The sequence below is a fragment of the Cervus elaphus genome, chromosome 19 (assembly GCF_910594005.1).
Source record: "Cervus elaphus chromosome 19, mCerEla1.1, whole genome shotgun sequence".
NCBI classification, from domain to species: Eukaryota; Metazoa; Chordata; class Mammalia; order Artiodactyla; family Cervidae; genus Cervus; species Cervus elaphus.
In genome coordinates this window covers 37,416,960-37,431,911 of record NC_057833.1, presented here as the reverse complement: position 1 = coordinate 37,431,911, position 14,952 = coordinate 37,416,960, and the positions used below count along the sequence as shown (strand labels likewise).

Here is a 14,952-nt window from a genome sequence, read left to right as displayed (position 1 = left end):
GGGGCTTCCCTTGTGGCTCAGCTGGTAAAGAATCCTCCTGCAATGCAGGAAACCTGGGTTCGATCCCTGGGTTGGGAAGATTCCCTGAAGAAGGGAAAGGCTACTCACTCCAGTATTCTGGCCTAGAGAATTCCTTGGACTGTGTAGTCCATAGGGTCGCAAAGCGTTGGACACAACTGAGCAACTTTCTTTCGGCCCACTTAGAATCTGTTGCTTCTAATACACTGGAGTTAAACCCAGTTAATTAAGCATGTTAAACTGTGTCTAAATGTAAATGAACTGAGTAAAGACCTGAGAAAAGCATATAGATTTTGTGTCTTCTAATTTGGAAGCTCAGGTAATTTTATTTTCTGGTTATAAGTTAACTGAAGTTAGTAGATAAATGAGCAGCAGGTAAGTTAGCTCTCAGAATTTAAATACAGGGATAACAGAACATATACACATACCATAATAAAACATTTTACTGCAGTATACTTTTTTTTCAGATTTAAAAGATACCTTATTGATAATTTGGTACAATCTTCCAAACAATGAGAAGTACCCTCTACAACATTGCCAACACTCAAAATTTGCTTAAGAGACCCTAACGACTTGGCGTTCACTGCCTCTGAACACAATCTGTTCCACTGTTGACTAGTTCTATCTATACCTTCTCTCATTTAGAACTAGTTTTGGTGTCAAGTAACAGAGAACAAGTGCACTTCCTATGGCATTTCTCCAATGTTTCCAAGTCTTCTTTTTTCTAAACAAAGTAGTCTCAGTGCTCTCAACTTGGATCATCACAGTTGTCCTTTTATATAATCATAAGATTGATTAAAAACAATTCTCTCCTTCTTCCAGGTTTATCTAATAATTAATATACAAAAACTAATTGCTTTGTAGGTAATGGGTCCAATTAATCCATTTTGGTCATATACAACTGGCACACTAGGAAAAGCTTATGAATCTAGCTGAATTCAAGTTGAACAGCAATATACTTTTCAGTTCTTCTTTTTCCCCCCATTCAAAACAATGGCACAAAACAGAATCTTAAGAGATATCCTTAACCATAATCTTACATGTTACTAAATTTTAACTTTCTCATCCTCAGGCTTTTGCCTACCTTAACATCACTTGGGCCCTGTGAATGATCTTTTAACACTGCCAAAATTCTTCAAGCTGTTCTCACTATTATGAATTAACCCCTCACAGTCCAGCTCTGAGGCCTTAAAATACTGATTTTTTTTCCTCTTGTATTAACTGGATACCTTCCTATGCAGAACTTGTGGTTTTCACACAAAATATATATAAAATATATACGTGTGTGAAATAATATATATACATATTTTAAATATATAATGTATTATATATGTACCTGCACACACATACACACACATGTATCTGCCCAATTCTATGTTCTCTACATATAATTTACTTTCATCTCTTTTCTTTCTATAAGTCACCTTTACCACATTCGTCTTAACTCAGGAAAACACAGTCTACCCTTGGATTCAATTCATTGCTATCCATTTTCTTAGCAAGAATAAGGACTCCTACTTTAGGCATTCTGCCCAATGATTCCCCCTCCTCCCAACCTTCTGTGGCCAGTACTGACTAGTCCCACAGGTCTCAAGATGCAAAGCATTATTTAATAGAAATGATTTATATGCAAAACAGTCAGCCAGTGTGGTATCAATATAAAACACCTGGCATACCATAATCTGCTCTATTCAATTCATCATGACTCAGCCCCTAGATTAGTGGCCTTCATTTTGCTTCTAACAAGACACACAATGATGTATTTTATGACAGTAATGTCACATAGGTATTTATCTTACATAGCCTATTCTCCAGCAAGTTTCCAATAAAATCCCTCCACTAACAAAATGGTACTATTACATCTTCAAATTTCTTGTATAACCCACTGTACTGAAACACTAATCTTATTCCAAACTTCACCCAATGAAAGTGTAGAGAGAGAAAGATGGCTAGAGAAGTCATCAGAAATTTTTGCTGAGTCCAAGGCAGATAAACAGGCAATTAAAAGGAATATTCTCAGTGCAAAATGAAATTATCCAAATATATCTAAGTGATCTTTCTGGCTTCCTGATTTTATAACAGAGAGAACAAGCCATTCTTTGAAATGCCTTAAGCCAGTTCCAGACTTCAAGAACAAAGTAAAATAATAACAGTAAGGTCTATTTAAAGAGTAGAGTTGCTAAATAGTAATTTAATCCAAACAAGTCCATCCATTCAGCAATAAAGAGAGGTTCAGAAGAACCATGCCAATCCAACACAAACATAGCTTGCAAACAAAGGTAACAATACCCGCATCACATAGGGAGGTCAGGCACATGTTATAAAGTGTGTATGAGCATTGAACTCGGCAACACTAAGCACCTAATTTATTAAAAAATTCTTATTATGAATAATAATCTAATGTCAAGATTACAAACATATTAAAACATCACCAAACCTTTCATGCAGCTCTGAAATAAACAACTCACTTGTGCAACCTCATTCCTCCTGAATAGTGCAAATAATCGTAAGGACAATAGACATAAGGAATAGTAATGAGTTCACATAATTAACCTAAAGCCTTGCTGTTTGTTTCTTAGCATTAAAAATAAATGTTCATAGTATTAAAAAAAAAAAATCAATCCACCAGAAACAGAATACAGAAAAAACATGAGACTCCTTCCTTCTCTAGACTTCTGGTCTCATTCCCTGGGAGTACCTGTGTCAATAGTTCCTTATATGGATCTGAAGAAATTTTACAGGTATGTATAGAAATACATGCTTTCAAAAGCACAAATGAAAATATACTATACATACAGTTATATATTGTTTATGTCAGTTAACAATGTATCTTAGAGATTTTTCCTTATCCCCACCTATGGATCTAACTCATTCTAAGAGCAGCAGATACTACATTCTATGAAAGTGTTCATTTAACCAGACTCTGCTGAAGGATTTTAGGTTATTTATAGTTGTTGTTTTCTTAATTTCAAATACCATGGTGATGAATATGTTTATAAACAAATTTTTATGTGCAAGTGCAAATATATCTGAAAGACGGATTCCTAGAAGTAAAACCTATTTTTAGAAATGAATGCATTCCAAACAAGAAGTCAGTTTGTCTACAGAGACCAGGAAAAACTATAAGTTTAATAGTTAGTGATTAAAAGGTGCCTAATATTATTGCAAAGTTAGAAGTTAAAAGTTTTTAAAATTAAAAACTCTTCAACCAGGAAAAATAGAAATTTAAATTTGCCCCTGGGACAGAAAGATTAAAGGCCTGGAGAATGAATCATCTAAGATATTTTTTTAAATGGAGAAAAAGAAAAATAGCATATGTAAGACAGGATTTTTTTTTTTTTTTAAGACACTTAGGGGCTTCTTTTCTTGCTTTAACCTAAAGCATAAAATAAAATTGGCTAGATTTGGGACACATACTATTACAGAGCCAAACTTGGATGTGCGGTGATTTAATGACTGTTTGAGACCCCATACTTACAGGTTCTAAAATGTTGAAAGGAGATTCAACAGAAAGAAAACAGAGCAATAATGTTCCAAGAATAACATATCTTGTCAATCTCTCTAATTTCTGATCATTCTTACAGAGAAATAGTAACAATTCCCTCATATATAATGAACAAAACTCAAACTTCTTTGGAAGATCTGGATTAAAACATAATTCAAAGAGATTCAGCCTATATTTTTCAATCACAATCCTATAATTTTCTAGACCAATCCAGGGCTATTCTATCAATATTTTTCACCTAACATAAAACAGTTAACAACTTACCTTTCCCAAAGTGCTAGGATTTGAATGCCAAAATACAAACTGATTCATGTTTTTGTCCTTCAATGGTCCGTGGATTTCTTTAAATGAAGTCCATATTAGCGTTCACAGATATCAGAGTTCTGCAAAACTGAAAACCTCAAGAATGTCAATGCACATAGCTAAGTCACCACCTGGATACCAATTTATTATGAATAACAGTTACAATAAGTATTACAAATATAGTTATTTAGATGTGCAGAATTAATGGACATGACATTGAACAGCACACTGAGGTAGCAAAATTAAATTTTATGATATTAACATCAATCTAAAGGATCTCAAAACATTACTTTGTACCAAATTTACATGTATCCTAAAAGACATACCACAGTAAGAGCACACAAAGGTGAAAATCATTTGGATGCCAGCAATTTCCAGAAATTGGGAAAATAAGCATTAAAGGCAGGCAAACTTTTAAAAATTATATGACTTCAATAAGGTACTCAAATCTCTACTTTTAGTTTTTTCCAACCTATTTTTAATAACATCTTAGATCATTAAACCTAAAAATGCTTACTAGTTTCTTCCTTGTAAAACAGAGAAAAAGCCATAAATTCAGGTTTTCCTACTCCATTACATCCAAACTAATAATAACCTTCTAGAACCATTTAGGAACTATCTCATTTGATAGAAACCCCTACACACAATCACCTCCCTAGATCTAAATCAATCAATGCATCTTGATAGGGATTCATGCCCAGATCTTACTACAAGCCTGATGTGTCATCTGCACTTTTTTCCCATTTGACAACCAAAAAGAATCAGGTTATTTAGGTCTATGCCCACTCTTTGAGCTTCCCAGGTGGTGCTAGCAGTAAAGAACCTGCCTGCCAATGCAGGAGACAAGAGACGCAGGTTGGATCCCTGGGTTAGGAAGATCCCCTGGAGAAAGAAGTGGCAACCCACTCCAGTATTCTTGCCTGGAGAATCCCATGGACAGAGGAGCCTGGTGGGCTGTATAGTCCATAGGGTTGCAAAGAGTGGGACACCACTGAAGGGACTTAGCACATGCCCACTCTTTATTCCATTCAAGACACTTAAACAAATACTTCACTACGGAAACAATTTAACCTACAGAGATTCATTCTTTTGGAAGCCTCCTACAACTATTTGGAAGGAGTTAACCCTTTATGTGGACTTCCCAGATGGCTCAGTGGTAAAGAATCCACTTGCCAATGCAGGAGACACAGGAGACATGCGGTAACGGTTCTATCCCTGGGATAGGAAGATCTCCTGGAATAGAAGATGGCAACCCCACTCCAGTAATCTTGCCCAGAAAATTCCAGGGACAGAGGAGCCTGGTGGGCTGCAGTCCACGGGGTTGCAGAGTCCGAGGCACAACGCACAAAATTTTTGTGTATCCACCAGATGAACTCTCTGACTGGACTGTTGTACATAACTATTTTAATCTTTGTTATGAAACAGAAGTATATCACTTACATCTCAAATGTAAAAAGCACCCCAATTTAAGAGAGAAAACATTATGAAAAAGAAAAATAAGTTTATATTACAGAAAAGAAGCACTTAAAACACTAATTGGACTTCCCCGGTGGCTCAGTGGTCAAGAATCCTCCTGCAATGCAGGATCCGCAGGAGTTTAGGGTTTGATCTTTGGATGATGAAGATTCCCTGGAGCAGGGTCTGGCCACCCATTCCGGTGTTCTTGCCTGGAGAATCCCAGGCAAGAGGAGCCTGGCGGGCTACAGTCCCTAGGGTCGCAGAGTCGGGCACGACTGAAGCGACTTAGCACGCACAAACGTCAACACTAATTAGAAGCTCATTGCTACAACTGCAATCTATTTGATGGCCAACTCCTGGCCGGTATCATTCACCTGGAAGTTATTCCCAGAAAAGTGAAGGAACCTGAAAAAAGTCCAACTGATCGCCTTTCCTCTTCACCCACCTCAGGGAAAAATATTAAGACACGTTTCTAAGTTTCAATAACCACAAAACAACAACAACAACGTCCCGAACCTCTACTGCACTGACATTCTCAAAGTCACTAGTGAGCAAACTAAGCTGGCATCACGTCTACATTCAGAAGTAGGAACACTGAAGTTTAGAAGCTCCCCCAGGTGAGCCAGAATTGGGTTCGTGCGTTCATTAATTCATCCATTTGACAGCATCTAATGATGCCTAATAGTGACAAGGCACTGTCCTAGATTAAGAAAAGACGATGTCGCTGTTCCCTACTAGCAGAATTGGATGGGGGGCCGGTACGAGGGAAATGAACTCTAGATCAGCTCATCTCAGTGTCCAGGTTCTGTGTCTTCACCTCCGAGCGCCAACAGTCACGATCCTGTGACCACCACCACCACCCCCAAACCCCCACCCAAGCCAAGACCGATTCCTAGAAGACTCAGCCTATCTGTTTTTCCTCCATGAGCTCGGCCCTTACGACCCCGTTCCCATAAAGTTCTTCGTATCCCTATCTCTCCAGGGAGCCGTATGGCAAGGAACCTTTCCTCCAGCCCCGATATCAAGCAAGAGCCACGTTTCCCTGCCCGAGTTTGGAGTTTTGAGCAAACTGAGCCCCCAAGCCCAACTTTCACCCTTGTTCGGTCCGGGTTCGGCACGCAAGTTACCTGCCTGGAATCCACGGTTCCAGGACGACGACGGACGCCCCGCCCCGCCCATCGCGACGCCCTCCACAACCAGGTACCGCCTCCAGGGCGTAACTTCCGGGTGTCGCGTCCGGCCCGAATGCCTCCCGGCCCCGCAGTCCCGCTAAGACCCCAACGCAGTTAGTTGACGCTACTTCCGGCTTGTTCCCCGGTTCTCTCGAGATCCAGGCGTTCTCCAGATCTTGTTTACCAAGTTTTTTTCCGCCTGTTTTCCTAAACTCCGGCTATATAGTCCAGCCTGGAGAAGTGTGGGGGATTTTTGTTTGTTTTTCAAACTTTTTTGCCGGCTTCTGTAGCCTTCTACGATGGCTTGCGTCTGCTCCTTCTCTACATTGAACTCGTCACTGTTCTCCAGACTCAAGTCCCTCGGACAGTCACAATGTTTTCTCAGTTTTGCTCAAGTGATGCTACCTCTCACTTGTAACCGTATTACCTAGGCAGATTACTTAACTTCTCTGTGCCATTTTCCTCAAGATTGAAACAGATGATACTAGTGCCTAGAAGGTTGTGTGTGTATTGTTTGAGGTAATACATGGAAAGCGCTGACACAGTGAAAGCATTCAGAGTGTTAACTGTTACCAGTTACACAGTAACTCTGGTTGGAACATATAAGTGGTAAAGAAGGTTGGAACCGATTTTCCTGTTATCCTCAGCTTTTAACTAAGTGGTTGATTAATGATGCTTGGTATTCTCCCAGCTGAACTGTAAGCTTCTCCAGACAAAGAAGGGATTTTGTATAAGAATCAGTTTCAACGCTACTTGAAATTACCTGCTTGGGTACTGTGCTACCCAACTTGGGGGAGATGAATAAAAGCCAAGCCTTGCCCTCAAAAAGGTGGAGATGCTTAAAGGTTATTATGGGAGAAAGAAAGTCAACCCAGGAAAAAAAGATGGGACCAGCTGAGCTGAGGGTTTATCGTTAGAACAAAAAATGTACAGATTGTTAGAACTGAAAAGAATTTTGGAGATAATTATTTAGTCAACTTCTTGATGTTACAAGTAAGGAAAACTGGATCCAGAGAAGTAACTGACCATAAGTGACACAATTAGTCGTAGGGCTAGGATCAGAAGTGTAGTCTAAAAACACTCGCTATCTTCCTCCATTTCCAAAATATGCCTCAGGTGTTAATAAAGTAAAAGCAGATTCACTTGCAAGACCTTCACTCTCAGTGGAAAGAATTAGGAAAATGCCCCCAGTCCAAGAGAGAGGAACAGTAGAACCCAGCAGTTCCCACAGGATTCTGGTGATCATTTGAATGTTCTGGTCTGGCCACTGCTGGGTTCATTTCAAGTGCCATAGCCTCCTTTCCCCTGGCAAACTTCTTAAACTTACCCGGAAACCAGGAGTTAAGTATCAACTCCTATGAGCTCTACCTTCAGTTTTAACTGGCCAAACAGGAATAAATAATGGATTCAAGCAGTTCCCAAGAGTAAACATAAATACATTTGGTACACTGCTAGTAACATGGCACAACTTTATTTAGACTTCTCTATTGGAAGAATTTTGTTTTAAATATTCAAATTCTGTTTTAGGACTATGACAAAGCTCCATAGTTGTTATTGTTGAAATCTTGGTTATAAGTCTGTGTTACAAATAAGCAGGTAATCCCATAGACCCATAGAATAATATAGTTGGGATAGATGAAATTTAAGGTTTCTTCCAACTCTAGCAGTACAAAAGATCAATGATACTTTTAATGAATCTATGGACTATTGAAATTAATTTACTGAAAATCAGAAAATTAGACAATGGTAGTCAGTTCTAAAGTCTAAGCCTCCTAATTCTACTCATTCATTCAGGAGAGACACCAGCTCAGGAATTAGGGACACAAAGATGAATAAGATAACCCCCTGCTTTTGATGAACTTTCTATGTCATGAGAGAGGTAGACCTTTTAATGAAAAAATAATTCCATATTAATGTTACCATAGATCCATCTAATGCCTTCATTCAAACAATGTGCTTTTTCCTTTTGGCTACCAACACACTATAGCTTTAAATAAGTATAAAATATATTTCAATCAAATTTTAAATCAATTATCTGAACCATATATATATGTGTGTATATATATACATGCATGTTGTTTAGTTGCTAAGTTGTGTCTGACTCTTTTGTGACCCCATGCACTATAGCCCACCAGGCTTCTCTGTCCATGGAATTTCCACTAGAGTGGGTTGCCATTTCCTTCTCCAGTGGATCTTCCCAACCCAGAGATCAAACTTGTATTTCCTGCTTTGGCAGGCAGATTCTTTACCACTGAACCACCAGGAAATCCTCAGCAAATACATGACTGGTCAAATATTTTTTCATAAAAGATAGTTTCAAGTAACCCACATCATATCCACAAGGACTTCATTGTCTAACCATGTTAAATTACTGTAGGAGTCTCAATACAACATTTCTGTTATCTTCCAATGTATTAGTCTACTCAAAGACTGAAATGGAATTAATTTGGTGTATCTTGTTCTTAATGAACACATTATATCTTTGATGATCACAAATTCCTTTTTGCAAACCATCTCCTTAATGAATTATTCTGACATTTCATTAGATATTGATTTTTAAACTCACCAGTCAGCAACATCTTTTACCATCTTTTTGCCTATTCAAAAATCAAAACATTTGCCCATCCCTAGTCTACTGGCCTCTTTTATTTTCCTAGAAATTTCTCTGTGCTATAATCACATCAGCACAATCTCCAGGCTTAAAATCAAGGCACTTTGATGGAAAAACCTGGAAATAAATACTAGTTGCTAGAACTTTTGATGTTTATATTATTGGAGGTATGAGTTGTGCCGACCTACTTCATTTTCATCTTAATAGTGCATGATGTATTAATCTGAGTCCTGTTTGCTATTCAAAGCAGATGGAAATATAATCCTAGAATAAAAACACAATTCAATTTGACTAATCTCAGAGAACATAATACTAATGATGTCTAATAACATGACTATTTTTACTGAGTGCTTTTCATCAGCCAGTCAGATTCTAAATTTGTATTCGCTCAAAAAGGGAGAGGACTACACTTAGTGACAAAGAAAGATACAAGTCATATTTACGAACAACTAGCCTAATAGCTTCCCTGGTAGCTCAGCTGGTAAAGAATCTGCCTGCAATGTAGGAGACCCCAGTTTGATTTCTGGATCGGGAAGATCCCTGGGAGGTGGGATAGGTCACCCACTCCCATATTCTTGGGCTTCCCTCGTGGCTCAGATAGTAAAGAATCCGCCCACAATTTGGGAGACCTGGGTTTGATCCCTGGGTTGGGCAGATCCACTGGAGGAGGGCATGGCAATCCACTCCAGTATTTTTGCTTGTAGAATCCCCATAAACAGAGGAGCTTGGTGGGCTACAGTCCATGGGGTCACAAAGAGTCAGACACGATTGAGTGACTAAACACAGCACAGTCTACTAACTTAAGAAGTGGACAAGTATTGCCAAGGATTTGAAGAAATTGGAAACTTCAGACATTGCTGTTATTATTGTATGCTAAATGGTCCCAAATAGTTTGGCAGTTTCTCAGAAAGTTAAAACATAGAATTACCATGTATGTGTGCTTAGTTGCTCACTTGTGTCCAACTCTGCAGCTCCATGGACTGTAGCCCGCCAGGCTCCTCTGTCTATGGGATTTCCCAGGCAAGAATACTGGAGTGGGCTGCCATTCCCTCCTCCAAGGGATCTTCCTGACCCAGGGATTGAACCTGCATCTCTTGTGTCTCCTGCACTGGCAGGTAGATTCTTTACCACTAGTGCTACCTGGGAAGTAATAGAATTATCATATGATCAAGCAGTTCTACTTCTAGGTAGATACCCAGAGAATTAAAAACATAGTTTACATAAAAACATGTATAGGAATTTCCCTGGTGGTCCAGTGGTTAAGACTGCACTTCCAATGCAGGGAGCATGAGTTCAATCTCTGATCAAGAAACTAAGACCCCCACAAACCATATAGGACAACAACAACAACAACAAAAAATAAAAACAGTACATGCACATAAAATGTGCACCATTATTCATAATAGCCAAAAAGTAGAAATAACTCAAATTTCCCCCAGCTGATGAACAGATAAGCAAAATGTGGATATTCAGTCATAAAAAGGAATGATGTACTGATATATGCTACAACATGGATGAATCTTAAAAACATTATGCTAAGTGAAGGAAACAGTATACAAAAGGCCATACATTCTGTGAGTCCATTTACATGAAATGTCCAGAATATATAAACCCATAGCGACAGATTAGTGTCTATTAAAGTAGATACGTGTTTGCCTGAGATAAGGAGAATGGGGAATGGTAAGTGACTGCTTAATAGATACAAGGTTACTTTTTGAGGTGTTGGAATGTTCTGGATTTGAGAGTCGTGATGTACAATTTTGTGAATATACTAACAATAATTGAATTGTACATTTTCAAAGCATGAATTGTGTGTGAGTTCTACCCAATAAGAAGTAATTATCCTTCAAGACAAAAGCACATCACTTGAAATTTAAAAGAAAAAAAGTCTTTATGGATAAGAAAAAAAGAACAAACCTGAATTAAGGGAACATGAATATTACCTGATTAATGATAGGTGCAGAATACAGAGAATCGATGCCATTGACAAACATGAAGAGTGTCCAGAACAACTCACGTAGTGAGGAACTAGAGAGAGCTTCTCATGTGAGAAACTGGTACCTGAGGAAGAGCATAAAAAGTGAAGGCTTAGACAGACTTGTTAGCATATTTAAATATTTGATGAAAGACTCTTCTATTAAAGGGAGACTTAATGTATAACGAAAGTAGAATCAGGGAGTTATTACACCTGAGAACAAAAGCAGAATCAGGGAATGGGAAGTCCTGAGGAACAGGGCAGAATTTTAGCAAGCAAAAATGTCTATCATGCAGAGTATGGTAGAACATCACTGGGAACATTCAAAGAGGGGCGGGTAATCTTGTGCTAGGAATGTTGTTAGGGCTATGTTTGAAAGAATATTAGACTAGATAAGCTAGAGCATCTCTCTAATTTATATATATGTCGCCTCTTTCTCAGTCAGTTCAGTCGCTCAGTCGTGTCCGACTCTTTGCGACCCCATGAATTGCAGCATGCTAGGCCTCCCTGTCCATCATAAACTCCCGGAGTTTACTCAAACTCATGTCCATCGAGTCGGTGATGTCATCCAACCATCTCATCCTCTGTCATCCCCTTCTCCTCCTGCCCACAATCCCTCCCAGCATCAGGGTCTTTTCCAATGAGTCAACTCTTCCCATGAGGTGGCCAAAGTATTGGAGTTTCAGCTTCAGCATCAGTCCTTCCAATGAACACCCAAGACTGATCTCCTTTAGGATGGACTGGTTGGATCTCCTTGCAGTCCAAGGGACTCTCAAGAGTCTTCTCCAACACCACAGTTCAAAAGCATCAATTTTTCAGTGCTCAGCTTTCTTCACAGTCCAACTCTCACATCCATACATGACCACTGGAAAAACCATAGCCTTGACCAGACGGACCTTTGTTGGCAAAGTAATGTCTCTGCTTTTTAATTTGTTATCTAGGTTGGTCATAACTTTCCTTCCAAGGAGTAAGCATCTTTTAATTTCATGGCTGCAGTCACCATCTGCAGTGATTTTGGAGCCCAAAAAAGTAGAGTCTGACACTGCTTCCACTGTTTCCCCATCTATTTCCCATGAGGTGATGGGACCAGATGCCTTGATCTTAGTTTTCTGAATGTTGAGCTTTAAGCCAACTTTTTCACTCTCCTCTTTCACTTTCATCAAGAGGCTTTTTAGTTCCTCTTCACTTTCTGCCATAAGGGTGGTGCCATCTGCATAGCTGAGGTTATTGATATTTCTCCCTGCAATCTTGATTCCAGCTTGTGTTTCTTCCAGCTCAGCGTTTCTCATGATGTACTCTGCATATAAGTTAAATAAGCAGGGTGACAATATAGATCCTTGACGTACTTCTTTTCCTATTTGGAACCAGTGTGTTGTTCCATGTCCAGTTCTAACTGTTGCTTCCTGACCTGCATACAGGTTTCTCAAGAGGCAGGTCAGGTTGTCTGGTATTCCCATCTCTTTCAGAATTTTCCAGTTTTTTGTGCCTCTTTCTAAATGGTGCCAATTTGTCAGAAAAATCTGGAAAGGATTATTATTAGCAGATGAAATAGTCTCTTCAATAAAATGCTATGGTGGGAAATCAGGAGAAAGATCTGAGAAAATATAAAGGTGAACTACAGCCTAACTGTCACAAAAGGCAATGGCACCCCACTCCAGTACTCTTGCCTGGAAAATCCCATGGACAGAGGAGCCTGGTGGGCTGCAGTCCATGGGGTCCTACGAGTCGGACACGACTGAGCGACTTCACTTTCACTTTTCACTTTCATGCATTGGAGGAGGAAATGGCAACCCACTCCAGTATTCTTGCGTGGAGAATCCCAGGGACAGGGGAGCCTGGTGGGCTGCCGTCTGTGGGGTCTCACAGAGTCGGACACGACTGAAGTGACTTAGCAGCAGCAGCAGCAGCAGCAGCAGCATAGCCTAACTGTACTTTCAATACGAACTGAAACTGGATGCCAGAGAATGCCAGGAATGTCATATAAGAAGGTTCTTTACCATTGAGAAAGGATATTTCATGCATGATTTTCAGTTCAGAAGTTGACAGATGACATTTAATGAAAAACTATTTGCAAACCTAAAGTGATAAGCAGAGCCCCCTCGAAAACTGAGAGGTGGAAACATGGGAGATAGCCCTGAATGAACTCTCAGTTTAGATTTTTGGTTGGATTCAACTCTGATTTTGTTTCAGCACATGGGTGTGATCTTTATGCTCAGTAATACATCATTGATCTCTGACATTTCAACTGGTAAAAATGATTAACATCTGATTGAGTCATTTTTGCCGTAGCTGGATCTTCTTTAGAAATGCTGGTGGTTTACCTTCATCATTAAAACATTGAATATGTATATGGAGTAGGGTTGGTGTATCTCCAAGGTTCAAAAATTATCATTACTGATAGTACTGGTGTAGTGAAGAAACTATTTTTATCCCATTTCTTATTTCAGACAGTTTTATGAGCAGCTTTTCTCCTCAAATGTCAGCCAACTTCCCTGTGAAGTGAGTATTCATGGCCCATTTCTTCACTATATTACTTAGTATGGGTTAAAATTCTTTAACAAACAGACCTAAATTTCTTTCTTTGGCCAGTAACAGTCCATGTTGGTTCCAGTCAGTGGGGTCTACTCTCCTCCACAAAATCATTTGAGAAGTCAGTCTTCTGTGGATTTATCCTCCCCTGGAGCTTTGTGTCTACTTGTATCCCACAGTGAGAGGGGAAGTGATATTGAAGACAGCATGCGAGAGATTTTATCACTCCAGCTGGAAAGCAACATTTTTCATTTAGTTTCAGAAAACCTGATTGGTTCACACTGAAAGTGTTAGTTGCTCAGTCATGTCTGACTCTTTGCAATCCTATGGACTGTAACCTCTGTCCATGGAATTCTCCAGGCAAGAATACTGGAGTGGGTTGCCATTTCCTTCTCCAGGGGATGTTCCCAACCCAGGAATTGAACCTAGGTCTCCCACGTTGCAGGCAGATTCTTTACCATCTGAGCCACCAGGGAAGCCCTAATATTTTGCAATTTGTTTCGGAAAACCTGATTGGTTCACCAAAACAGTCTGCTCTGATGTCTTCAGTCATTATTAAATGAAGTTTCACAACACCACACCTGGATTCCAGAGCTAAAAGATAACAATGCAGGGAAAGTCAAGTTTAGATAACTAGCTCTGTTTTTACCATGGATATATATTTGGATGTTCTAGTACACAAAAGTTTTTTTTTTTTTTTTAACTCTCTTGAACTTTCAACTTTATTTTTTTTTCCTACTCTACAAAATTTCTTTTTTTTCCCATTTATCTTTATTAGTTGGAGGCTAATTACTTTACAATATTGTAGTGGTTTTTGTCATACATTGACATGAATCAGCCATGGATTTACATGTATTCCCCATCCCGATCCCCCCTCCCACCTCCCTCTCCACCCGATCCCTCTGGGTCTTCCCAGTGCACCAGGCCCGAGCACTTGTCTCATGCATCCAGCCTGGGCTGGTGATCTGTTTCACCCTAAATAATATACATGTTTTGATGATGTTCTCTCGAAATGTCCCACCCTCACCTTCTCCCACAGAGTCCAAAAGTCTGTTCTGTACATCTGTGTCTCTTTTTCTGTTTTGCATATAGGGTTATCATTACCGTCTTTCTAAGTTCCATATATATGTGTTAGTATACTGTATTGGTCTTTATCTTTCTAGCTTACTTCACTCTGTATAATGGGCTCCAGTTTCATCCATCTCATTAGAACTGATTCAAATGAATTTTTTTTAACAGCTGAGTAATATTCCATGGTGTATATGTACCACAAAAAATATGAAATGCTTCACGAATTTGCATGTCATCCTTGCGCAGGGGCCATGCTAATCTTCTCTGTATCGTTCCAATTTTAGTATATGTGCTGCCGAAGCGAGCACTC

At 39.3% G+C, this 14,952-nt stretch overlaps 1 protein-coding gene and 1 non-coding gene across 2 annotated transcripts in view; both read right to left on the bottom strand.

Moving 5' to 3' along the window:
* MAP3K13 (mitogen-activated protein kinase kinase kinase 13) overlaps window positions 1-6,545 on the bottom strand; it is a 161,093-nt gene extending 154,548 nt beyond the window's left edge. Inside the window, exons 1-2 of the mRNA XM_043873868.1 lie at window positions 6,412-6,545; window positions 3,788-3,914 (exon numbers count right to left, since the gene is read on the bottom strand). The gene's annotated coding sequence lies outside the window, so the exon portion shown is untranslated. The remainder of the gene's footprint in view (window positions 1-3,787; window positions 3,915-6,411) is intronic.
* Window positions 6,546-14,843: 8,298 nt separating this feature from the next.
* LOC122676175 lies at window positions 14,844-14,950 on the bottom strand. The gene has a single exon (XR_006335460.1). It is a non-coding gene; the product is annotated as a U6 spliceosomal RNA (small nuclear RNA).
* Window positions 14,951-14,952: the final 2 nt, after the last annotated feature.